The sequence below is a fragment of the Monodon monoceros genome, unplaced genomic scaffold (genome assembly GCF_005190385.1).
Source record: "Monodon monoceros isolate NGI ecotype Baffin Bay Population unplaced genomic scaffold, NGI_Narwhal_1 Super_Scaffold_18, whole genome shotgun sequence".
NCBI lineage: Eukaryota > Metazoa > Chordata > Mammalia > Artiodactyla > Monodontidae > Monodon > Monodon monoceros.
In genome coordinates, this window is record NW_021703774.1 from 40,471,329 (window position 1) to 40,497,938 (window position 26,610).

At 40.3% G+C, this 26,610-nt stretch overlaps 1 long non-coding RNA gene and 1 pseudogene across 1 annotated transcript in view; both read right to left on the bottom strand.

Annotated features, from left to right (window-relative positions):
• Positions 1-971: 971 nt before the first annotated feature.
• On the bottom strand, positions 972-1,874 carry LOC114899869 (annotated as a pseudogene).
• A 16,243-nt stretch (positions 1,875-18,117) lies between these two features.
• The window catches only part of LOC114899870, a 134,551-nt gene continuing 126,058 nt past the window's right edge, over positions 18,118-26,610 (bottom strand). Inside the window, exon 5 of the long non-coding RNA XR_003794653.1 lies at positions 18,118-18,181. This is a non-coding gene — a long non-coding RNA (uncharacterized LOC114899870). The remainder of the gene's footprint in view (positions 18,182-26,610) is intronic.

Below are 26,610 nucleotides of genomic sequence, written 5' to 3' on the forward strand. Positions count from 1 at the left end.
ACTGAGACCAAATGATAAAGAAACAGAAAATTTGAACAGACCAATAATGAGTGAGGAGACTGAATAAAGAACCTCCCAACAAAGAAAAGTCCAGGACCAGATCATTTCACTAGTGAATCCTACCAAACATTTGAAGAATTAATGAATTTTGAATTAATTTAAAGAATTAATGCATTTTTTCAAACTCTCCTCCAAAAAATGAAAAGGAGGGAACACTTCCAAACTCATGATACAATGTTAGTATTACCCTAATATCAAAGTCAGATAAGGACACTATATGAAAAAAACTACAGGCCAATATCCCTGACAAATGTAGACGTAAAAATTCTCAACAAAATACTAGCAAACCGAATTGAACAGCACAATAAAAAGATCATATTCCGTGATCAAGTGGAATTCAAGGAGTGGCTCAATATTTCCAAATTATTAAATGCAATACATCACATTAATAGAATGAAAGATAAAAATCATATGATCATCTCAATAGATGTGGAAAAAGCATTTGACAAAATTCAACATCCTTTCATAATAAAAACTCTCAATTTGAGTATAGAAGGAACATACCTCAACATAATAAAGGCCATATATGACAAGCCCACAGCTAACATCATACTCAATGGTGAAAGGTTGAAAGGGTTTTCTCTAAGGTCAGGAACAAGACATAGGCACCCTCCCTTAGTACTTCTATCCAGTATAGTACTGGAAGTCCTACCCAGACTAGTCAGGCAAGAAAAAGAAATAAAAAGCATCCAAATCAGAAAGGAGGAAGTAAAATTTTCTCTGTTTGCAGATGACATGATCTTATACATAGAAAACTTTAAATTTTTTTCTAAGTGTTAAAACAGAAATTTATTAAAATCTATTTATATAGTGTTTTACATACAAAAAAAATATAGAGTCCTCAACATTCAGGCAATCAACTCTATTCTCAAAAGTGCTTTGTGAGAAGACAGATTTCTTTGCTTCCCCCCTAAAAAGATACTTCTGTTTATACTCCTAATAATGATGCATTTATTACACCACTTCTCATAAGAACAGTCTGGCTGAGATCACAAAACTTCTGCAGAGAGTGAAGAGATATTCGGAGAGAATATTCTCCAGAATGCAATGCCTCATCACAGAGGTGTAGTGCAAGAGATTATAAAATAGTAGCTGCATCAGAGGAGTGTATGTACACGCAGCAAGTGGGCCATGAGAAAAGCCTGAGGCCCAGCAGGGTGGCCCCTAGCCACAAAGCATGGCCAGCTGGGATGCATGGCCTCTAGGGCCTCTTCCTCCCTTTCATCTTCTGAGGTGGCCATCACTCCTGGAGATTCAGGTTCCATAACAGCATTGGTCACTTTACTAGGTGCTTTGTCCAAGGCCCCTGCTGTAATTTCAAACAGAATTTTGTCAATTTCCATTTCTGCTGCTTTTTCCATTTCTTCTTGATCATCTATGCTTTCAAAAGTGTTCTCTAACATCTCTCCATGTTCCCATCCTTCTTCATCTCTTTGGACAATGCCTGCATTTATTAATCTATTTATTTTATCTGCATTCTATAATCTATTTATTTGAACTGGATTTATATAATCTTCACAAGACTCTGAATAGCCTTCATCACTTCTGTGCTCTTCTACGGGAACCAGCCTCTCACAAGACCACAAGCTGGTTCTTCATCCCTGTGAGCACAGAATTCATGTGAGCTTTGGATGCATAAAGCTTGCTCACAGCCTTCCTTGACCTGATCTCCTCTTTGGCCAGAACTACACAGATATCCTTCTGGCCCTTCTTAGCAGCATCTTTCAGAGATAGTTTTAGTTTTTCTGCTTCTCTTTGAATGTCCATATTTGCCTGTCAGCAACTCTCATTTCTTTTCTTAATCAATATGCAAAAATTGGTTGCATTTCTATATACTAACAACAAACTATCTGAAAAAGAAATAAAGAAAACAATCCCATTTAAAAGCATCAAAAAGAATAAAAATACTTAGGAATAAACTTAACCAAAGAGGTGAAAGATCTGTATACTGAAAAGTATAAAACATTGATGTAAGATATTGAAGACACAAACAAATAAAAAGATATTCTATGTTCATGGACTGGAAGAATTAATATTGTTAAAATGTCCATACTACTGAAAGCAATCTACAGATTTAATGCAATCCCTACCAAGATTTTAATGACATTTTAAAAACAGAAATAGAAAAAGAAATCCTGAAATTTGTGTGGAACCACATGAGAGACCCTGAATAACCAAAGCGATCTTGAGAAAGAAGAACAAAAGCAGGATGCACACTTACAGGTTTCAAACTATATTACAAGTCTATAGTAATTAAAACAGTATGGTACTGGCATTAAAAGTAGACACACAGACCAGTGGGACAGAATTGAGAACCCAAAAATAAGCTCATGCATTTATGTCAACCAGTATTTGTCAAGGGAGCTAAGAATACGCAGAGGATAAGATAGTCTCTTCAATAATGAAACTACACCCCTACCTTACACTACTCACACAAATTAACTTGAAATGGATTAAGACTTAAATGTAATATCTGAAACTACAGAAGTCCTAGAAGAAAACATGGAGCTAAGCACTTTGACATTGGTCTTGACAATAATTTTCTTGGGTTTGACACCTAAAGCACAAGCAACAAAAGCAAAAATAAACAAGTGGGACTATATCAAACTAAAAAGCCTCTGCACAGCAAAAGAAATAATTAATAATATGAAAAGGCAACCTACAGAATGGGAGAAATATTTGCAAACCATATATCTGATAAGGGGTTAATATGCAAAATATAGTAGAAGTTCACGCAACTGATTAGCAAAATAAACCCCAAACCAAAACTAAAACCCCAAATAACCCAATTAAATATAGTCAAAGGACCTGAATAGGCATTTTCCCAAAGAAGATATACAAATGGCCAACAGGTACATGGAAAGGTGCTCAACATCATTAATCATCAGGGAAATGCAAATCAAATCCACAGTGAGATATTACCTCACACCTGTTAGAATGGCTATCATCAAAAAGACAAGAGATAACAAGTATTGGCAAGGATGTGGATGAAAGGGATCCCCTGTGCACTATTGGTGGGAGTGTAAACTGGTGCAGTATGGGAGAGTACAAAGTTTCCTCAAAAAATTAAAAATAGAACTATCATACGATCCAGAAATTCCACATTCGGGTACATGTCCAAAGGAAATGAAATCACTATCTCAAAGAGATATCTATACTCCATGTTCAAAGCAGTGTTATTCACAATAGCCAAGGTATGGAAGCAACATAAGTGTCTGTCAATGGATGAATGGGAAAAAAAATGTAATATAGATAGACAGATAGATAGATACAGATATATATAATGGAATATTATTCAGCCATAAAAAAGAAGGAAATCATGCCATTTGCAACAACATGGATGAAAATTGAGGGTATTATGCTCAGTGAAATAAGTCAGAAAAAGATAAATACTATATGAGCTCACTTATACGTAGAGTCTTAAAAAAAACCAAACTCATAAAAACAGAGATTGGTGGTTGGCAGGGATTGAGGGAGGTGGGATGGGATGGATGAAGGTGGTCAAAGGGTACAAATTTCCAGTTTTGAAATGAATGATTTCTGAGGATCTAATGTACAGCAGGATGACAAAACAGTACTGTATTGTATACCTGAAAGTTTCTAAGAGTCAATCTTTAAAGTGTTACACACACACACACACACACACACACATACACACACACACACAAGGTAACTGTGTGAGGTGATGGATGTGTTAACCAACCTGATTGGTATAATCATTTTGAAATATACACATATATCAAATCAAATCATCACAAATGTACACCTTAAACTTACACATTATATGTCAGTTATATCACAGTAAAAATGGTAAAAAATTCAAGCAAATATGAACAAGGAAAAAAAGAAAACAATAATAATAAGGCAAGAAAGCTGGAGATATGTTCCATGTAAGTCTGTAAGTCTTCCAGGACAAAGGGACAGAAGCCAGAGAACTTCCCCTTCCTTTCCCCCGCTGTGACACAAATAAAATATTATAATTTATCTCCTCTAGGAGACCAGAGAATTGCTGTCTCCAGCAGGAACTGGATTCCTCACTAATCTCTGAGACTGTACATTTTTGTAACAATTCTGAACAAATCACTGAATTAATTTCCTTACAAGAAAACTAAATTACTAATATTACCAAAATGTTCTTCCTCACTGGAAAATTCCCCTGATTCTAGTGTTTGGGTTTATATGACTCCATTTGGAGTTGGTTTTAGGAGACATGATTTTTTTTAAAAAGGAAGTATTCAGTACTAAATTTGGTCTAAGTGTTCTACTCCCTGTAGGCCAATATAAGCATTATTTTTTTGTTCTTGAGTTCTCCCTCTTGTAGTTTTTTCATGCTCTGCTTTTATAGTGCTACTTTCCATATAACATTTTTCATCTTTAAAAAAGTTTACAGGGCTTCCCTGGTGGCGCAGTGGTTGAGAGTCCGCCTGCCGATGCAGGGGACGCAAGTTCGTGCCCCGGTCCGGGAAGATCCCACATGCCGCGGAGCAGCTGGGCCCGTGAGCCATGGCTGCTGAGCCTGCGCGTCCGGAGCCTGTGCTCCGCAACGGGAGAGGCCCCAACAGTGAGAGGCCCGCATACCGCAAAAAAAAAAAAAAAAAGTTTACAGACTTTTCAAGATAAATGCTGTGCCCCCCTCCCCACAAATACAAACCCTGGGACTCAGATGGATCATTTGGGGTTAACTCCTCGGCACCATACGGAAAGCCAAAATTTTACAAACAGCCTCTGGCTTTACAGTCTTATCTGAGCACATTACAGGAAATCGAGCTTGCAGATACTTAAAGCATCTCATGCCCCCACACCCCCATCCCTGTCTTTGTCTACTGGGGCTGCTGTAACAAAATACCACAGACTGTGTGACTTAAACAACAGGAGTTTTTTTTCTCAGAGTTTTGGAGACAGGGTAGTCGAAAATCAAGGTTCCGGTTCCTGCTGAGAGCTCTCTCCTGGCTTGTAGATGGCTGCCTTCGTGCTGTGTTCTCACATGGAGAAGAGAGAAAGAGAATGAGCTCTCTGGTATAGCTTCTTATTAGGACACTAATCCTCTTGGATGGATCAGGGCTCCATCCACCTTTATGACCTGACTTAACCTTAATTACTTCCTTATTCCAATTATAGGCACACTGGGGATTACGCCTTCAACATATGACTTTGGGGGGACACGATTCTGTCTGTAGCATCCCCCCAAAACATTATAAAGTTAAAATGGACAAAACCCCACAACAGATGTCCATTTCTTTAAGTCAATTACCCAGTGGCATAAATTCACTATGAAAAAGAATTAGCAAGTTATATCATCCACCACTACTCCTTCTGCCACTCAGTAGGTTGAAAACAATTTCTCTTGTGTTTCAAAGCACTTTAGGAGAATTCTTTTGCTATGTCGAGTCTAACTCTACAACCTTGGCACCTGACACTGCAGAGTGGCAGTGCCTGCTGTGGTTACAGGCAGTGCCACTGAATGCCTGCAAACTCCCCATCTTCTATAATCCTCCTGTCTGCAAGGGCAGAAGCCTCCAGGGAGCTGAGAAAATCTGAACCCCTGAGATGTGACTGGATGATGAGAGAGTCTGGCTGTCTTTCACTCCTTCTTCCAGGCTAAAGGGAACTGCCTGTTGGGGCTTTTCCTTTGGTGTCTTGAATGGGGCTGCTCACAGAACCAACACTGTCATCAGTCCTCTTTCACTGTAATTCTGTGGACCTTCTTCTCCCCCGCATTGGGGGATATAAACATATGATCAGGATATGGTAGTTAGAATGCGTTGGGTCACTACTAGACCTTTCTCTGAAAAGTGCACACTATGAAGGAGCAGAAAGCATGAAGAAATATGAGAACTTATAATGGAAAGATGCTTTCATTCTTCTTCTTACTGCTTCTATACAAACACACACATACACACTCAACAGTTTCTATCTCCACCATCAAATTAGTCTCATATCTTTCCTTCTTTCTTCCTTTCCTCCCCCTTCTCTTCTCTCCCTCTTTCTTGCCCTCCTTCCCTCTCTCTCCTTCCTTCCTTTCTTATTTCCTTCTTTCCTCCCTCCTTTCCTTCCTTCCATGGCCTCAGACCAATCACCAAGTTCTTGCTCTACATGATATAATCTACTTGCTTTGCACAATTTTTACTAAAATTACACCCATACAAAAATAGTTGATGCCAAGTGTTGAGCCAAATGTTGAGCCAAGAATTAAAAGGCAGTCAGTTAAAGAAGCACCTTAAGTGGACATTCCCCGAATTCAATGTTTTCTTTCTTTTTAAAACCACTCATTACTTTTTTTATATCTTTATTGGAGTATAATTGCTTTACAATGATGTGTTAGTTTCTGCTGTACAACAAAATGAATCAGCTATATATATACATTTATCCCCATATCCCCTCCCTCTGGAGCCTCCCTCCTACCCTCCCTATCCCACCCCTCTAGGTCCTCACAAACCATCAAGCTGATCTCCCTGTGCTATGCAGCAGCTTCCCACTAGCCTTCCATTTTACATTTGGTAGTGTATATATGTCAGTGCTATTCTCTCACTTCGTCCCAGCTTCCCTTCCCCCCCATGACCTCAAGTCCGTTTTCTACATCTGCGTCTTTATTCCTGCCCTGTCACTAGGTCCATCAGTACCGTTTTTTTAGATTCCATATATGTGAATTAGCATCCGGTATTTGTTTTTCTCTTTCTGACTTACTTCACTCTGTATGACAGACTCTAGGTCCATCCACCTCATTACAAATAACAATTTCGTTGCCTTTTATGGCTGAGTAATATTCCATTGTATATATATGCCACATCTTCTTTATCCATTTGTCTGTTGATGGACATTTAGGTTGCTTCCATGTCCTGGCTATTTTAAATAGCGCTACAATGATCATTGCGGTACATGTATATTTTTGAGTTATGGTTTTCTCAGGGTATATGTCTAGTAGTGGGATTTCTGGGTCATATGGTAATTCTACTTTTAGTTTTTAAAGGAACCTCCATACTGTTCTCCATAGTGGCTGTATCAATTTACATAGTGGCTGTATCAATTTACATTCCCTCCAACAGTGCAGGAGGGTTCCCTTTTTTCCACACCGTCTCCAGCATTTATTGTTTGTAGAGTTTTTCATGATGGCCATTCTGACTGGTGTGAGGTGATACCTCATTGTGGTTTTGATTTGCATTTCTCTAATGATTAGTGATGTTGAGCATCTTTTCATGTGTTTGTTGGCCATCTGTATGTCTACTTTGGAGAAGTGTCTATTTAGGTCTTCTGCCCATTTTTGGATTGGGTTGTTTGTTTTTGTGATATTGAGCTGCATGAGCTGCTTGTAAATTTTGGAGACTAATCCTTTTCAGGATTATTTTCTCTCATTCTGAGGGTTGTCTTTTCATCTTGTTTAGATTGGAAGAATCAACATTGTGAAAATGACTATAGTACCCAAAGCAATCTACAGATTCAATGCAATCCCTATCAAATTACTAATTGCATTTTTCACAGAACTAGAGCAAAAAATTTTATAATTTGTATGGAAACACAAAAGACCCTGAATAGCCAAAGCAATCTTGAGAAAGAAAAACAGAGCTGTAGGAATCAGGCTCCTGGACTTCAGACTATACTACAAAGCTACAGTAATCAAGACAGTATGGTACTGGCACAAAAACAGAAATATAGATCAATGGAACAGGATAGAAAGCCCAGAGATAAACCCATGCACATATGACCACCTTATCTTTGACAACAGAGGGAAGAATATACAATGGAGAAAAGATAGCCTCTTCAATAAGTGGTGCTGGTAAAAATGGACAGCAACATGTAAAAGAATGAAATTAGAACACTCCCTAACATCATACACAAAAACAAACTCAAAATGGATCAAAGACCTAAATGTAAGGCCAGACACTATCAAACTCTTAGAGGAAAACATAGGCAGAACACTCTATGACATAAATCACAGCAAGATCCTTTTTGACCCACCTCCTAGAGAAATGGAAATAAAAACAAAAATAAACAAATGGGACCTAATGAAACTTAAAAGCTTTTGCACAGCAAAGGAAGCCACACATTACTTTTAAATTGAGTCTAGTGCCTGCATGTGGTTTAATGGGCTCTGAATCTTTCAGCCTGGGTGGAATTCAGCTCCACCACTTCTAACTCTATGATCCTGAACAAAAGGCTATTATTTCTTCACCTCTGAAAATGGTGATAATAATGCTATCTCATTAAGCTATTGTGAGGATAATATTAATCAACACATATAAAGCAGTTATAAAAGGACCTGACATCTCTCAAGTGTTTAACAAATATTATATATTATCATTAAATTAGTCTTAAGGTTTTATTGAATACCCATTATGTGCCTAGAACTTTGCTAGGCAGGTGAGGTGTGGGAAAAATCTAATTATTGTTGAATGACCTTTCTTACTGAATTGATTGACCAGGTAGATGTTTCAGAGCCCTATGAACAAGGCCTTGCAGGGCACCCATTGTGCATCCCAACCGTGAGGCATGTGACACCAGAGTTTGAGATGCCATTGTCATGACTAGTAGCTGTCATCTTGAGCATCTGTGATTCCTTCCGATTACATTTGATTCCTTATGAAAACCTTAGAGACCACTGTGCAATAATCTTCCTCATGAAGCAACACTGAGATGTACTTATAAAGAATAGTGGACTTGAATATATCCACACCTTCCCATTATTTTCAAGGACAGCCTTGATTCCTTCCATCTTTTCAACTTATGGCCAGGGGGAAGATCACTTCACCCAGCCTGCTCAAAGTGTACCCCTTGTGCACTGGTCTAGGGAAGTGGGAAAGCAATAAATGCCTGTTGAATGAAACCATTAGGCTCCCAGGCCAACTGAGGTAACACATTTTCAAACACACCAGGAAATCGCTTCTCTGTCCCATCACTCCCCCAGGTAGATGGCTCACATGCTTGCTGCCTTCTCTGGTAGAAATCCTCTTGCATTCCCTCACTGACTGCCTCAATACACAGCAAGAAGTGCAGTCCAGGCAGCATCCAGGCCCAACCTTGATTCTGCTCAGAAACAGTCCCACCAGCACACCTGCTACCTCCTCACTGGAATCAGCTCATCAGAACGACTGCTTACCAATAGGCCATTGGTCTCTCAAGGGTTTGGAAAAATGAATAGTAGCTTCTTCTTCTTCTTTTTGATTTAAAATTAAATTCTCCACTTTTTAATTATTTTTATGATTACAAACCAGTTACTTTATATTATTACCTTGTGTTTTTATAATTTTTTTGAATGAAAGATTCTTTAAATTCTATAATTCTTCACAATTTTCAAAAGTTTCCCATCGATTTCATACAATCCCATAACAACCCTTTTTTTGCCCCTACCCCTATAGTCCCTCCCCGCTTCCCTCCCCTCTGGTAATCACTAGTTTGTTCTCTCTATCTGTGAGGTAGCTTCTTTTTTTGTTTTATTCACTAGTTTGTTGTGTTTTTTAGATTCCACATATAAGTGATGTCATACAGTATTTGTCTTTCTCTGTATGACTCGGTAGCTTCTTGTTTCAAAAATATTGGGGACTCCTGGTCAGAGAATCATGTTGAAACATGTTTTGACAGAGCCTGTGTGTGCAATCCCCCTTCCTTCCCACTGAAACAAGCATTCCTCACATATGCTGAGTTCTGAACATTCACAGAGCCCTTCAATATCAGTTATTTCATCTTCACCACCACCATGTGTCTTAAGTAAGATATATATCTCAATAATAATGATAATAATAATATTAATAATAAAAACTTTTATTGAGAGCTTCCTTGGTGCCAGTTACTGCACCAAATGCTTTATATGGATTAGCTCAGTTGTCATAACAACAGCTCTGATTATTCCTGTCAAAAGATGAGGAAACCAAAGCTCAGAGAAAGTAAGTGACTTGTCCATTTTACAGACCCAGAACCAGGCTCCCCAAGGCCCTTTCTAAGGCACCATGCTGTTTCTCAGCGTCTCCAAGTCACCCATGGGCTCTGAGACCACTTTGGTGCCACTTTGGGAGCTCACTGTCCCAGCCTAGAAGAAGTCAGTCACAGTGGTCCATCAGTTGTGCCTGCAGGCCATGGTTTGTGCACACACACAAAGATATCTCATAACCGAAGCAAAGGGCATGATCCCAGCTGGAAATGACTAAGGGATCCTTTGCCTCTGAGGCGAGAGCTCAAATCTACAACTAGTAGTGCCAGTTACACTGGCGTGCTGTCTACATAATGCAAACCATGGTATTTGGCAATGGCTCTTAAACTCGGCACAGTCCACACTCCTCCTGGACCCAAGAGATAACATAACCAAATGTTTTCTGGGGTTGTAAGAAATGAGTGTTTTGCAGGTAGGAAGAAATACAAACATCATCCCTATGAGAGCTTGCTCCACCCAATCCCAAAGGCAAAATGGCTCACTCTCTGCTGGCCCTTCGAAAGGTTAAATGTGAGCAAGGGACCAGGTAAATAGTCACAATGCAAACAAAGTCATGTAAATAAATGCATCTCTGATCGACGCAGGCTGGTGATGCCAAATATACCATCTGCACCATTTCTCATGATGAGATTAATTTTTTTTCCCTGCATGTCCCAAGCAGTGAGAAGATGACCATCCTAATGCAGACCAAGGCATGCCTCATTTGACACTCTTGGAAATTTTTTTAAAATTTCAGATCCACAGACAATCAGTAGCATTTGTGTTTTTCTAGGTAAGGTTGAAGTTGGAAGAAAGAAATCTCACTGGAAAGTAAAAGGGCAAATGTCCAGGGCCTGAGAAGGTACTTGCCATGTACTGTGATTTTTAGAGGGTCTAGTTACATCTGCAATCTAAGATTCCTCACCTTGCCCACTCACTCATTCACTTGACAAAAGCATTATTTGCATCTAATTATGTTTAGAGCAGTGTTAGGCATTATGGATACAAAGGTAAGTAAAATATGGTGCTTGCCTTAGAGGGACATTCCTTGTGCTATGAGAATTTGCTTGGCACGATTTATGGATAACATCTTGAAAAATAAAAATTAAGAGCCTGTACTCAGAATCACATGTGGAGCTTCTTGTATACACAAATGACCAGGTTTTACCCTTCCAATTACTAATCTATCTAAGGTAGGACTTGGGCATCTGTTTTATTTAAAAAAATGAAACTTTTAGGTCAAAAGTCAGCAAACATTTTCTGCAAAGAACCAAATAGTAAAATTTTCAGTCTTGTGGGTCATATAGTTGCAACTCTTCACCCCTGCCATTGCAGCCTGGAAGCAGCTATAGACAATTTGAGAATACAAGGGCGTGGCTGTGTTCCAGTAGAACTTTATTATTACAAAAACAGGCAGCATGCTGGATTTAGCCTGTGGGCTATAGTTTTCCACCTCCCGTTCTAGATGATTCTTATGGGCAATAGCCTTAAGATCTGCTTGTCTAGAAAATACTGTGACTTTGGAAGGTGTATAACAGGCACTGCCATAGATATGAAATGGAGTAATGCTGCTTTTCCCATCTACATCACAGTACAGAAAACTATATTTTTAGCATTCCTTCGATGCAGTCTTTGTAGGCTTACATTGAATCTGATCAGACACTTTTCAGAGATCTATACTTAAGTGCCATTCTCGCTGGAGGTAGGGAGTTTTACTAGATACACAGTATAAACCAAGAAATCAATCTACTTACATTCTAAGTTTTTCTAAGATCAGAAAAAAATTAGATATTTTTGTAATTATTAGATGTATCACTGCATCTTATGGTCTGGAATAGGAAAAAATATATATCCCCCTGGAAGAAAGTTCTTAAATTTAAAGAATAGGTCTAGGCTCTTAATTTACACATTTTTATATTTGATAGACAAGGAAAACAAACAAACTTTTGAATATAAACACTTTGATGTTCTTTCAGTTCTAAGATCTTGAAATACTCTTAGTGTTTATTAAAGGGCAAATTCACTTCAACAAATATTTATGAAATTACAGCTTTGGAGCTAGTATTCCAACTCTTGCATAATACACAATTTTGTGGGAGAAACAACAACAAAAATACCTATAGTGTGAGTGATAGTTGCTATAGTAGGGGGATCACAGCTATAGGGGTGAATAGTTCTTCTTGAGTGGGAATAGGGTGGAGGATGTGGAAGGAGGAGAGAGCACGAGGGGGGTTCAGGAAAAGCCATAGAGATGAAGAGGCATTTGAGTTGGGCACTGAAGGATAAGTAGGAGCTCTCCATGCAGACAAAGGGCAAAGGAGGAAGTGTTCTTCGAGCAAGGACACAGTGAAAGGAAAAGCACTTCTGTTTAAGGAGTGATGTCTAGGCTACTCTGACTTGAGTCCAAGGTGTCTGGAGATGATGGATGAAAAGGAAAAAACACAGCCTGGGGGGTGGTCTGGGGTCAGAGAGTGAAGGCACGGTTGATAATGCTAAAGTTTTGAGATTTCTTTTAATAGGCCAGGGGAAACCATTTGTTTACATTTTGAAGCAAGGAACTGTCCTAATCTTATTTGAGTTTTAGAAAGGTTATACTGGGCTAAGAGCAGAGTGGGCCTTGAGCTTGGCAAAATGTTCATAATTTGCCCCCAAAACAGGGGTGGTGGAAACTTTCCCCAGGAAGTTAAACAAATTCCCCAAATGCCAGGATCCTAGGGAAATGTATCCAGGGAGCAGGCCCTTATCCCCCCACTTGCTCTAGGAGAGGGCAGGGTACCCACTTGGGCCCAGGGCTCAGCTCTGTTGCCTGCCTCACTGATAGCCACCCATGGAGAAAAATGTTACAAAGCAAGGAAAACAAGTAAACCAACCAAAAATAAAAAACCTCTCCAGTACTCTGAGAAAGAGACTTTTTAAACACAAGACTCTTTCCTGTTAGAAAGACAGAAGCTGTGGTCCTTGCTCTCTCTACATTCAAGCCCACTCACCTCCACAAATGTAGGCAGTTTGTGGATAAAAATGCATTCGCCACCAATGCTTCTGTCAGGCACAGGCTTCTCTGTTTTTCAACCTTTATGTTTTTAACACCCTCATTAACATAACATGCCCTTAGCTGCAGGTATGACGCAAACACTCCACTGTCCAGTGGTGTTTAAATAAACAGTGTTTAAATACCACTTAAATAAATACTTTTGTTCTCTTGACTATCTATCCTGCCCGTGTTTAGCCCCCGAGTCAGAAGCCGATGGCTCCCCATTTCCCTTCTGCACGCAGCACCTTTAGCTCCTTCAGCGGGCAGCTGCCCCGCACCTTTCCGAGGGCCTCCATCACTCTCTGTATGTCCTTCACTCTCCATCTCAGAGGAGTCGTGGGACTCAAAGAGGCTGCCAAAGCAGGGACCCCTCTGCTGAGAAGGAGGGCCACGTGAGCAAAGTTCTGAGTGGAAACCTGCACAACCCTGGCAGGCAGGCACTTAATTAGGGCTTTTAAAGAGATTCTTCCAATGAGCATTTATCGACCATTTGCTGTGCCTGTTACAAAATCCAAGTAAGGCCAGCAGCAATAAGAACCTGCTCTGCAGTGTCCACTGCTTTATCACTGAAGCCAAGAGGTTTTTCTAAAAACATGCAAAGGGAAGAATAAAATCCTTCCAGGCCACAGTTAGCACCAGGGTCAGCAGTGTGGTCTCAGCAGAGGAAACACGACGGGTCCTGGGCCAGAGAGCAAGCCGCTGGGCTAATGAGAAACGAAACCCACAGAAGTGTGTGCTCACTTGACTTTATTTCTGGTCATAAAACAGCCGATCACTTTACTAGGATAAAACAGCAAGGTTTTTCTGTTCTGCTTTCACAATCATCTTTCTTCCCTGTTTCTAAAATCGATTTCATTCCCATTTAGCTATGAGCCCAACAGAGCCCTCAGTCCACTGTCTCCCAGTTCATTTTCCATCATGTCATTTTATTTCAGCTTTAGAACCCAAACCCTTGTTTACATGTAAATAACTCAGTGTGATTTACACTTATTTAAAAACAAATAAGAAGAGACCACTAATCATCAATTGTTTTACCCTTGATCACTTTTCGTTATTAAAACATCATTTTTAGCTCTTTTCCTCTCAAGGACTGGGTTTGGATCCTTGAGCTTTGAAGAAAGATTGAAAACTTTTTGGATCTAAATTGAGGGGAAAACCCTGAAATGTTAAGTACTAAGTTGTAGTCCACTATTGCCCTTATCTTTAATAATGGAAATATAGTTTAGTGCACCATGCAAAAGAGCATCCTTACATTTTTCAATTGCAAGTGTCCAATTATGCACAAGGGTCAAGGCAAAATTGATCTGAAGGAGCTCAATTTTAAAATCATTAAAAAAAAAATCGGGACAAAGGATGCCGTAGTATTAAGCTAAAATGTCTAAAACCGAAAAGTATTATGCATGCCGCATGGCGGAAGATCAGATTTTTGTTAATGCAAGTTTTAAATGCTGATTAATGCTCTCGAGAGTCAGTTTCCCAAAGCACTGGACTGTATTCAAGTCTTTTTCAAAACGGCGCATCACTTCCATTATTCTGAATATTAATTGAACAACATTATAACTAAGGATACAAAGCAAGATTTAAAACATGATTACAGCTGTCAGTGCTTACATCTAAATAAGTCATTGGAAATTCAAGCTTAGAAGAAAAAAATGGTGTAAATCGGTCTTAGAACAGTGAAGCTCTCCCTTAGCTTTTTCAAAAATGAATTTGCTGTTTAGGACTCGAGAAAGCTTCACCTGTGACTTGGTTTTAATATATTTATCTGGGCAATTCTCAATCAGAAATCAAAGTTATGTTTTGACTTGAAATTTGGGACAATGTCAAGGACATTTTCTTTGGGGGAGAAGGAAAGGAAGAGCCAAAGAATATTATTAGTTCATAGAATTTTCCCATTTCCTTATTTTATATTTCTGTTTCAACCTCTTGTCTATACTCAAAAATCAAAGAATTAACCAAATTTAAGCCAATAAGATATTGCTATGGTTTCAAAACAACTCATTAAGCTCAGAGTCAAGCAATGGCAAGTAACTAATGATTTATTTTCACAATAATCAATTGTCAAATTCAACTTCTTTTATCTCCCTAATCCAGTTTGGGGATAGCTAAAATCCCCATTTCCCCACCAGAAGCAGTGTAAAATATTGACTTCTATTACGACCTTGGGGAATTTTAGTTTAGTTTAGTTTTATTTCCTTAAATGGTTGCTGTGTATTCAAGTGATAGCTCTTTGTTCAAAAGGATGCAAAAGCCACTCTCACATCTAATTCTAGTGAGATAAATGGCATTATGAAGGGAATATTAAAAATTTACAGCCCTTTTTACTAAGTTTATTTGTCAGCCAAACATGCTGAATATTGCATAGCACACACACAAAAGCATGCCATCCTGACGATGAAAAAGATATGAGCAAATAATGATGCAGTGATAACAAGTCTGATGGAGTTTGCATATCTCCGTTGCTATTTGGCATGTCATTTAATTGCATTGCGCCAAACCAGCAGAATCACACAGTATGTTAGTGTAAAGGGTCCACAGTTTAAGCGGAAAATCTAGAAGTGTTAACTATACGCTGTCTAATTATACAACCCTACTGTACCGGAATGTGATTTCAGAAACCATTTCTGACATATGGGAAAAGGGTAGAACAGCTGGTCATTAAGGTTTTCTCAAGACTATTTAGCAACACACTTGAATGTAATTAAAGTGAGACACTAAATACTGCACTTGTGGTGCAATGTATTTTTAATTTTTATGGCACGTGGTAAAAGTAAATAAATGCAAAGCATTCAAGTTTCTCCATTCGGCATCCAGCTTGTCAAAGATGCAGTGACTGTTTGGCTGATTGCAAGCCGGGTCCTGGTGTAAGTCACAGACATCCATTTGGGATGTTTAAGGCTGCCTTAAAGGGACTGAATTCGGCAATATTCAGAGGGATGTCTAATTGGAATCCCCAACAATTCATGAGATGAATTCGTTCATTTATTTATTCATTCATTCATTCATCAAACGCGACCTGGAATAATTTTAGATGATAAAGACATTAGCCCTGCCCCGAGTCGCCCACAGCTTTTGATGCTTAAAATACAGAGTGATGCAAGGTGATTAAAGGGTACTATGGAGCCCCAAGAAGGGGCATCTGGCCCAAACTGGTGATGTCCAGCAAAGCCCCCTAAACTGGAATCATCTTAGGTAAGTAGAAAATAAGGGAGAGAGGGATAAGACGTACAGCAGGACAATCTAAGCAGAGGGAGCAGATTATGCAAAGGCTTGGAAATGAGAATATTGTATAATAAGAATATAATCTTTACATTTATTGAACACTTACAACATCCTGGCACTAGGCTAAGTCCTTCACACATATTATCTCATTTAATCCTCACAGAAGCACTGTGTGCTAAGTACTGTGGTCTATACTTTACAGATGAGAAAACTAACAGAATAGTCCATGGCAAAGCAGTTTGTGGGTGACTGAACCAGGATTCAAACGCAGGTTTGCCTGAGTCCCAAATGAAACTTTTCTCCATATTGCCTTCCCCCAACTGACAGAAAAACAGCATGTCTATTTAGTTTTTAAAGAACTTAGTGTATAAACACATTAGTCCTTATTAAAGCCCTATGATGAAGAGAAAGGAAAAGACAAGCTACAGAGTGGGAGAAAATATTTGCAAATCACATGTCTAATAAAGGACTTATATCCAGAATATATAAAGAACACTCAAAACTCAACAGTGAGAAAATAAATCACCCAATTAAGTAGCTGAGCAAAAGATTTGACAGACACTTCTACAAAGAAAAAATATAATGCTAATTAAGCACATGAAAAAATGCTTACCATCATTAGCCATTAGGGAAATGCAAATTAAAACTACAAAAAAATACCATTACATTCCTAGTAGAATGGCTAAAATAATAAAAAGTCATGACAATACCAAGTGCTATCAAAGATGTGGAGCAACTGGAACTCCTACACATTGCTGATGGGAGTGCAAGATTGTACAGCCACTCTGGAAAATTTTGACAGTTTCTTATAAAGTTAAACATACACTTACCATATGATCCAGCAAATCCACTTCTAGGTATTTATCTTAGAGAAATGAAAACCTCTGTGAATATTTAGAGCAGGATTATTCATAATCTTTGAAAACTAGAAACAATACAAATGTCCTTCAAGAAATGAATTGGCAAACTTTGTCACATCTGTGCAATGGAATGCTGCTCGGCCATGAAAAGGAATGAATTAGTATACACAACCAACATGGATGAATGTCAAAGGCATTAAGTTGAAGAAAGGAGACAGTCTTAAAAGGGTACACACTCTATGACATTCTGAAAAAGGAGATCTTATAGGAACAGTTGCCATGGGTTAAGAGTTGGGGGATAGTTTGACTACAAAGGGAACTTTTAGGGGGAGGAAACTGTTCTGTATCCTGATTGTTGTTGTGGGTATATAAATGTATGCATCAAGACTCATAGAACTACACACCAAAAATAAAGTCAATTTTACTGCATAAAATTTTTTTTAAAACGCTATGAGGTAGATGTCTTAGTTTGGGTTCCCCCAAAACAAACCCTGAGATAAGAAATTAGGGACTAGGAATTTATTTGCAAAGTGAGTCCAGGAATCATAAGTGAAGAAATGGGGAAAGTGAGACAGAGAAGGGAGAAAAGTAAAAAAAAAAGTTGCATTATTGAGTGGGTTTCCATGGTGGGTGGCTTCAGCTCAATCACACTGAGAATCTTCTGGGAAATCATGTGGAGTATGTCTCAGAATTGCTCCACCTATAGGCATCTTGCATTTGGTTGGGGCTGAAGTTGCCCTTGGAGCATAAACTCTTATGCTTCTAGGTTGTGTAAGTGCCTTTGAATGCCCTTAGGCAAAGAAGAGGAAAGACCTAGGTCCCTGAGGTGGGAAGATGTCACCTGCCTATTGCAGCTGCCTGTGAATTCTGGTGGGCTGAGGAGTAAGGGAAGGCAATCGACAACATATGCTAATGAGGTATTAGTAGTAGATGCTCTATACATTTGGTTTTGCAATCAAGGGGGGGAAATTGGTCAGATGATTAAAATAAATATACGCAATGCTGATAATAAGGACTCAAGTCATCTGGGAAAATACTTACAATATGCCAGGTACCACGTTAGACTTGCCAGACTTCTCCTAATTCTGTCATCTGATTCTTCCAACAGCCCTATGAGATAAACATCAATACCCCCACTTTACAAGCAAGGAAACTGAGGCTCAAAGCAGTTAAGTAGCTTCCCCAAGTATGCACGCGTGCGCGCACGCACACGCACACACGCACACACACACACACACACACACACACACATAACTGGGTGATAAGATCAACTTAGAAGCCCATAGTTTTTTCATCATGCTTGGTCAGTGCCTACTTTGATTTATATTGCTACATAACATTCCAGAAGATATAGTAATTCTGAGAAAACAGTGCATAGCATGAGGAATTATGAATTGCGATTAAAAAGCCAGGTCTAAGTCACTCCAGGGCTGAGCCCTACTTGTGGGAATACTCAGGCCTTCTATTTCTGGGTAACTGTGGGCATTTCATTGTTCATTAGAATCTTCAATAGATAGTGGCTGAGAAAAAAAAAAACACTCAAACCAATTCACTTTACTCCTTACACAGATGTCTAGAAATGTTGAAACTTTGGCTAATAAGAAATTGAAAATTGGCTGTATAATAGTCATCTGTGCAACTGCTATCTTCTTATTAGCATAAATGACCAAGTGATGCTCTAGCTGTGAGCATTGATCCTGTAGCTTCAGCCTCCTTACCACCACTGTGGAACTATACCTTTCAATTTCCTTACTGCTTCTTAATGGGCAGTCCTTCAACCCTGAAGATGACTTTGCCGCAAAAGGACATGAACTTGGAGTTGTTTTCCACCGTAGGAAGAATAGGATTATAGACTCATCCACATTCCCTTACTCTCTCCCAATTGTCGTCTCTATTCTCATCATAGTAGCTGGACACAGTTAAAGGATATAGACTTTTGGCCAGAGAACAAAAGAAAGATAACAGACCCACGTGGGCACTGAACCCCTGACCTCATTAGCATTGTTTTCTCACCACCTCTGCTAACAGAGAGCCCAATTACGAACACTGAATCAAAGAGGGAAGTCACCTCTTCACCCGAAGCCAAGAAAAGCCTACGACAGCTGGTTTTTAAGAAGGGAATGCTTCTCCAGTCAAATAACCACAGTATGAACATCCACAAGCAATTTCTAAGCATCTTCCATCCTTGCATGGCTCAGTATAACAAGAAATGCTGTCAATGTGGTTTCCAGTCTGGGAGGTGACGAAGGCTTTGGGAGCATCACCCCATGATGGATGTGATGGAGTATGCTGGGTGTACCTTCTTACAAAGACTCTCAAGAGTGAGCCAACTTGAATCTTCTGCAGTTGTAATCCCCCGATCTTAGTCCCCTCTTTGAAACCCTTCCACACTGTCTTTTTTTTAAAACTTTTTATTTTGTATTGGAGTATAGTCGATTAACAATGTTGTGATAGTTTCAGGTGCACAGCAAAGTGACTCAGCCATACATATACATGTATCCATTCTCCCCCAGGCTCCCCTCTCATCTAGGCTGCCACATAACATTGAGCAGTGTTCCCTGTGCTATACGGTAGATCCTTGTTTGTTCCACACTCTTAGTCTTGACACTGGAAGCTCTGCCTACTTCTTTTGACTGTCCACTGAGGGATCTGTGGCAGAGTTAGTTCCACAGTGGGTTTTACAATTGAAATGACTCATTACTCTATGGCATTATATAGATTCTTCAAAGTGGTCCTTAAACTGCTAATTACAACTTCCTTGTTCTGAAAGGTAGAGAATTTGTACGATTTGTCTCTGTGTGCATGAGTATATGCGTGTATATAGTTGTTTAGGAATTTTCTTAGAATATAAGTTGAGTTACGTCTAATTAGTTGTATTCCATTTTTTGAAAACTTAAGTTATTTCAATAAGCTCCTGGGATGCAATGACTGAATAGGTCAGTCAAGGCATGATGCTGATAAAACCAAAGATGACTCAATTCCCAGACCAGTTACAGGGCTTTTTAGTAGCCATGGACCACAGCTCTAGGCAGAGCCAACCAGCTCATACATGGTGTGATTTGCATAATGAGAACAAGGAGAGAGAGAGCATGGACGGTTCATTGCAGAAACACCTTCCCTACCGGAAAAAAAATACAGCCAATTCCGATGGCAGTGGTTTAGCTTTATATTGTTCTCATATACTAAGGGCGGCACTACTTAATGAATTAGAAGACATATGCCCAGAAGCTAGAGCTGGCCCATCCAAAGGTGAATTCTTGCTCTAGACTCCAAATTGCGGTTATGTTTCAGAATATATTTTACTTTATAGAAGATTTTTGACACTAAGGATTTGGCTGCTAACTCTTCCTTCTACTCTACTCTTCCCAGCACCGGACAACAATGAACTTCCCCCCCATTTCCCACCAAGCCTATGCATATAATTTACAGGCATACCTCGGAGAATTTGTGGGCTCAGTTCCAGGCCACCACAGTAAAGGGAATAGCGCAATAAAGCAAGTCACACCAATATTTTGATTTCCCAGTGTGTATAAAAGTTACATTTATACTATACTGTGGTCCGTTAATTATGCAATAACCTTATGTCTAAAAAAACAGTGCACATATCTTAATTCAGAATATTTCTAGCCATCATCTGAGCCTGTAGTGAGTCATAATTTTTTGCTGGTGGTGGGTCTTGCCTCAGCGTTGATGGCTGCTGACTAATCAGGGTGGTAGTTGCTGAAGTTGGGAAGATTGTGGCAGTTTCTTAAGATAAGATGACAATGAGGTTTGCTGCATCAGTTGACTCTTCCTTTTCATGAACGATCTCTCTGTAGTGTCCAGTGGGATTGGATAGCATTTACCCACAGTAACACTGCTTTCAGAATTGGGGTTGGTCCTCTCAAACCCTGATGCTGCTGCTTTATCATCCAAGTGTATGTAATATTCTAAATCCTTTGTTGTCATTTCAACAATCTTCACAGCGTCTTCACCAGGAGTAGATTGCATCTCAAGAAATCACTTTCTTTGCTCATCCATAAGAAGCAACTCCTCATCTATTCAAGTTTTACCATGAGATTGCAGCAACTCAGTCATATCTTCAGGCTCCACTTCTAATTCTAGTTCTCTTGGCATTTGACTATATTTGTCATTACTTCCTCCACTGAAGTCTTGAACCCCTCCAAGTCATATATGAGTGTTGGAATCAACTTCTTCTAAACTCCTGTTATTGTTGATATTGTGACCTCTTCCCATGAATTATGAATGTTCTTCATAGAATCTAGAATGTTGGATCCTTTCCAGAAGGTTTTCAACTGACTTTACCCAGAGCAGTTGGAAGAATCACTATCCATGGCAGCTATAGCCTTATGAAATTTATTACTTAAATAGTAAGACTTGAAAGTCAAAATTACTCTTTGATCCATGGGCAGCAGAATGGACATTGTGTCCAGGCATGAAAACAACATTAATCTCATTGTACATTCCAACAGAGCTTTTGGATGACCAGGTGCATTGTCAATGAGCAGTAATATTTTGAAAGGAATCTGTTTTTCTGAGCAGTAGGTCTCAAGAGTGGGCTTAAAATATTCAGTAAACCATGCTGTAAACAGATGTGCTGTCATCCACCTTGGTTGTTCCATTTATAGAGCCCAGGCAGAGTAGACTTAGAATAATTCTTAAGGGTCCTAGGACTTTCAGAATGGTAAATAAACATTGGCTTCAACTTCAGGTCACCAGCTGCATTAGCCCCTAACAAGAGAGCTGGGGGGCTCTTTGAAGCTTTGAAGTCAGGCATTGACTTCTCCTCTCTAGCTATGAAAGCCCTAGATGGTATCTTCTTCCAATAGAAGCTGTTTCATCTACACTGAATATCTGTAGCCACCTTCCTTAATTATCTTAGCTACATCCCCTGGATAACTTGCTGCAGCTTCTACATCAGAATTTCCTGCTTCACCTTGCACTTTTATGGTATGGAGACAGCTTATTCCCTGAAACCTCATGAACCAACTTCTGCCAGCTTCAAACTTTCCTTCTGCAGCTTCCTAACCTCTCTCAACCTTTTGAATTGAAGAGAATTAATCCTTGCTCTGGATTAAGATTTGGCTTAAGAGAATGTTGTGGCTGGTTTGATCTTCTATCCAGACCACTAAAACTTCCTCCATATCAGCAATAAGGCTGTTTTGCTTTCCTTTGTGTTCACTGAAGTAGCACTTTAAATTTCCTTCAAGAACTTTTCCTTTGCATTCACAACTTTGCTAACTGTTTGGCCAAGAGGCCTCACTTTCAGCCTATCTTGGCTTTTGACGTGGCTTCCTCACTAAGCTTAATCATTCCTAGCTTTTGGTTTAAAGTGAGAGATGTGCGACACTTCCTTTCACTTGAACACTTAGAGGCCATTGCAGGGTTATTACGGTGCTCTGCGACCACCTAGAGGGGTGGGATAGGGAGGGTGGGAGGGAGACGCAAGAGGGAGGAGATATGGGGATGTATGTATACGTATAGCTGATTCACTTTGTTATAAAGCAGAAACTAACACACCATTGTGAAGCAATTATACTCCAATAAAGATGCTTTAAATAATAATAATAATAATTGGCCTAATTTCAATACTGTTGTGTCTCAGGGAATAGGGAGGCCTGAGGAGAGGGAGAGAGATGGGGGAATGGCTGGTTGGTGGAGCAGCAGAACATACACAAGAATTATCAATTAAGTTAGTTCTCATATGTGAGCTTAATGGTGCCCCCAAACAATTACAATAGTAACATAGTAGATCACTGATCACAGGGCACCATAACAACTAAAATAATAAAAAAAGTTTGAAATATTACGTTAATTACATAACTGTTACACAGAGACAAGAAGTGAGCCAATGCTGTTGGAAAAATGGTACAGATAGACTTGCTCAATGCAGGGTTGCCAGAGACCTTCATTTGTAAAAAACACAATCTGTGAAGCGCAATAAAGCGAGGTCTGCCTGGATAGCCATAGAAAACCCAGTTTATGAGTCAATTCTGACTCTGATAGGCATTGCTAGTATTCCAACATCTCGTTCTCCTCTCCTTCCAGGTACAAAGAAGATTACGTAGCCCTACTCTTTGAAGTTAGGTGTGTCCACGTGAGTAGTTTGGGTCAATGAAAGGTGAGCAAAAGAGTCCAGAACATTTAACTGCTTAAACTCAACTCTCCAGACTTCATGGCAGTGAACCCAGAGGCAAACCTCAGAGGCAAATTCCCCAGCCCAACCTCCTGGTGATATATCAGCACCAGAAATGATGCTACCTCGTCAGCCTGTGAGCCTGAGTGACGTCTCTGTGAAGCAGAGCTGCCCCTGACCCTACATCACCACCTCTAGATGGTAGGAAAGCAAGAAATCAACCTGTGATGTTTTAAGCCACTGACAGTTTGAGGTTGTTTCTTTCCCCAGTCTATCCTGACTGCCTCACTAGAGAAGAAAATATTTCAGCACCTCAGCCTTTCTGACTTGGGGACTGGGTATCTGAAGTTTTGCCAAGAGTTCCGGGATCCGAAGGGCTCACCGAGGCTCTTCCTACAATACTGGTCTTGTCTATGTTACTGGGTTCATGCCTCAGTTTCCCCTCTGTGTAGGGACCTGACTCTACTGTGGCCTAGCTCTCTTGGGCCCTCCATAACATCATGATTCATGTAGCTGTAGGTATCTCCTGCCTCCACCTGGACTGTGACAGCAGCCCCTCCCACTTGGTTTGAGCTCAGAGCCCAACTGAACCTCTCCTGGTTACCAAGCTCCCCATTACGTCTTCACTGCACTGCTCTCCCAGGGTTCACCCACAGACTCCTCCTTTCCCCGCCTGTCCTTCACTTCACGTCTTGGTTGTCAAGTTGTCAACGTACCTCATGCTGAACCTTACTTGAGTTTTGATGACACTTGCTCTTATTATTTCCCAGCATATGGTTAAGTTACATATAAGAGCCCAGGACAACCTGAGAAGGATGGAGCTCAGAATAAATCCCACTTGTATGCTAAAGCAGGCAGAGTCCAGATTTTGCCACAGGCCTGAAAGAAGTTGACTCCAACAGACAGAGTGTGGACTTAGGTGGGAATTAGGCAAAAGACTGGTGTCAAGGCATTTAATACGATTTTAAAAGGGAAGCCAGTTGAGGGCAATACCAGGAGGCCAGAGAGGCAGGCAGAAACAGGGACATGTGTGAAGCAGTATAAACCCTCTAAAAGACAGATGCTGGAATACTGGTTGCATTTCTGAGACAGAGAATAAGACAGGATCCAGATCTCAGACCTAGAGCAAACGTGGAGCTCAAGTCTCCAAAGTAAGGCCAGGGTCAACTATTTGACTTTCCAGCCCAAGATCTGGAGGATTGGAATCACAAAGGACTGCTGTCATTCCTTAAATGTGTCATGGGAAAACGTATGCTTTTTCTTGGAGTTTGGGAGATGGATGTGCCTATAAGTGGGGTTAAGGACGCTTGATATGAGACAAAGAGGCTGAGAACCAAGCAGGATCTGACAGACTTCGTTAGTGAAGTACATTGGCAGCATGGTCAAACCACTGTGCAAAGCAGGAAGTCAAGATTTCCAAATTGATGGAACAACTGACAACTCATGGTCTTACATAAGGGTTGATGCGTCTTTCGATGCATAGAACTTTTCTGGATTGGGCGGAAGGGGTGATAAGTGTGGACTTTGATTTATCCCTCAGAGTATGTGTGGGGTTGTACTACTAGCTTAGATGGTTTTGGCTGAGGGATAAGGAAAGAATAGCTCCATCAGCTAGTGTTCACCAACAACTGTGTGTGCCTATCAAAAGTGTAGGAAAGGGCTTCCCTGGTGGCGCAGTGGTTGAGAGTCCGCCTGCCGATGCAGGGGATGCGGGCTCGTGCCCCAGTCCGGGAAGATCCCACATGCCGCGGAGCGGCTGGGCCCGTGAGCCATGGCCGCTGAGCCTGCGCGTCCGGAGCCTGTGCTCCGCAACGGGAGAGGCCACAACAGTGAGAGGCCTGCGTACAGCAAAAAAAAAAAAAAAAATGTGTAGGAAGATTAGGACTCCTTCATTAAGAATCCCTTATTTTTTAGGGCAAAAACAGTTCATGCACATGAAACACTATGCAAGCTTCATTAAACAATAGGTACTTTATTGTCAGCTTGCATTGATATGCCTCTGGCTACCAAAGGATTGCAGAGAAGTGAAAGATGAATCACTGGGAAAAGTCAAACGATTTTCACACAGAAGGTAAAATTTTATGTGGAACTTAAAGTAAGGGTGGAAATTGGATAGAGCTAAGGAAAGAATAAGTCTGACAAGAGAAAGAGAATGAGCAAAAGCCTTGAAGTAAGAAGGGAGAGGGAGTCATGTTAGACAGCAGGAAGGCAGCCAGTGAGAGAATAGGGGTGCTGAGCAGTGAAAATAATTTGAGGTTGGCGGGGAGGTTGTCTAGAATGTAGCAAAACTTGGCAAGTAGCAAGCAGAGAAGTTTACACTTGCTGGGGTAGAAATTGAAAATCCCTAGTACAATTCACACAGAAGACAGAAAGGTAACAAAAGGAAAGGAAACGGATGTGAAATAAGGTACCTAGATCACAGTCAAGGGAGACCTTGGGCAAGTAACCACGCTGCTCCAAGGGGTGTTCTGGCTCTTGACATTCCGTGCCTCTGTGACTGTGAGTGACTTACACGGTGCTATGGAATAAACATCTGTTGAAGGTCCACTCTCAACTCAGACAACAGCCTCACGAAGATGCTCAGCAATTCCAGAGGCCACTCTTCCTAGGACTGAGAACAGGCCTGGGTTTTCAGCATTCGAACCCATGCTCTTTCCATTCTTGCCTAGCCCAGATCTAGCCTCTGCATAACCTCACCAGCCATGTGTCCCTAGGCAACTCCTGTCACCTGCACTCTGACACCACTCCCTAGACTGAGCAGAGTGACTGTGTCCTGATATGGAGGCTGTGACAAGTCAGAAACTCATTCTCACCTCATTAACTCTGCGCCCCTATTCCTGGGCACCTACAAAATTCACCTTTCCACCCTTGTTTGGAGCCCCAGGGCAACCCAGGTCCTCCTTTTGCTTCCTGTTTTCAGAGAGTAGGCAGAAGAGATCCATACCAGCCTGTATGGCCAGAGTTACACTGGGCCCTGGGGACTTTCCAAGAGGGAATCTTCCTCAATTTGTTGTGAAGTTCTTTGGTTTGTTGATTAAAGTCTGTGGTCTCTAAAACATACAAATCTAAGTTCCAGAATTCACAAACGCTTTACGTGCTAGACATCATGTAATTCAGTTTAAAAGTTAAAGTGGAAAAATCAAGCAATCACTTGGCTAATTAGTCTTTACCAATTTTCAAATATCTGAACATTTTTAGAAATGATTTAAATCTAAATTTTCCTGCAAATTTGTGAAGTAGAAATCCCAGACTCTGGTGGCAGATGGTGGACAAAGGGACCAAAAGGCTCAGAGAGCTAGGAATGTTAGAGTGGCTTTCCTAGGTATCGTGGATGCTGCGATGCACCTCCCAGATCCCTCTTTGGGCATGAAGGGCTTATTCCCCAGCCGCGTGGAGTGTACGA